Source organism: Cervus canadensis, chromosome 1, assembly GCF_019320065.1.
Source record: "Cervus canadensis isolate Bull #8, Minnesota chromosome 1, ASM1932006v1, whole genome shotgun sequence".
Classification (NCBI taxonomy): domain Eukaryota; kingdom Metazoa; phylum Chordata; class Mammalia; order Artiodactyla; family Cervidae; genus Cervus; species Cervus canadensis.
The window spans coordinates 28,015,823-28,016,663 of NC_057386.1; positions in this window are offsets into that span (position 1 = coordinate 28,015,823).

The window sequence follows — 841 nt, forward strand, 5'->3', positions numbered from 1 at the left end:
CCACGCTGCAAAGAGGCCGAGAAGCACCCTCCTTTCTTTCGTGTGCCTCTGCAGCTTTTCCATCATTCTTCCAACCTGTCCTGCCCGACAGGTTAGACTGTTCTCAACAGAGGCTTGTTTATTTGAATTATCTCATGGAGGTCTACATTTAACCCTGACTCGATTAAAAGCCCAAGGAAGACAGAGCCGTAGGAACCCATTTCCAGGAGCTGCATTTCAATGCCTGCCCACGTGACAGGGCGGAGCGAGGTCTAGACAGTCATGGCAGGTGGCGGGGGGCCCTTTGTGGCTGGGGGCTGGGACGGGGGCCCTGATTTGGTTCCCTGATGAGATCCTGTGAAGAGATGACCTGTGAAATGTTTGAGTGCCTTAAAATGATGTTGTTGATAAAGGATGAAACCTACCTGCACACACATTATACACATAGTGTACTGCATTGGCCTCAAAGTCTGTTTGAGCTTGTACATACGCCATAAAAGAAAAACCTGAATGAACCTTTTGGCCAACCCTAGGTTTCATCTCCGCAGACTTCACTGGGGGTGGGGGGGGGGCACTGAGCATTGGGTGATCTCTTTGCTCTGACACAGGCTGGCACTGGTGGTGAGAATGGCCTTGGCATCCCGGTTTTCGGGCACACCCAAAGCTCCTCTCCCTCCAGTCCAGGCTCCCCACGCCCCAAGGGCCTCTTGGGATCACTGTGTTCTGGTGAGGACACAAAGCTGGGTGCTGTCTCTTTAAACAGTAGAGGCTGAGCCGCTCTCAGGCCACCATGACATATCCCAGCATTGGACCAGCCCCTGAATAAACTGGATGGACGCCTGGTCTGGCTTCAGTTACTGGG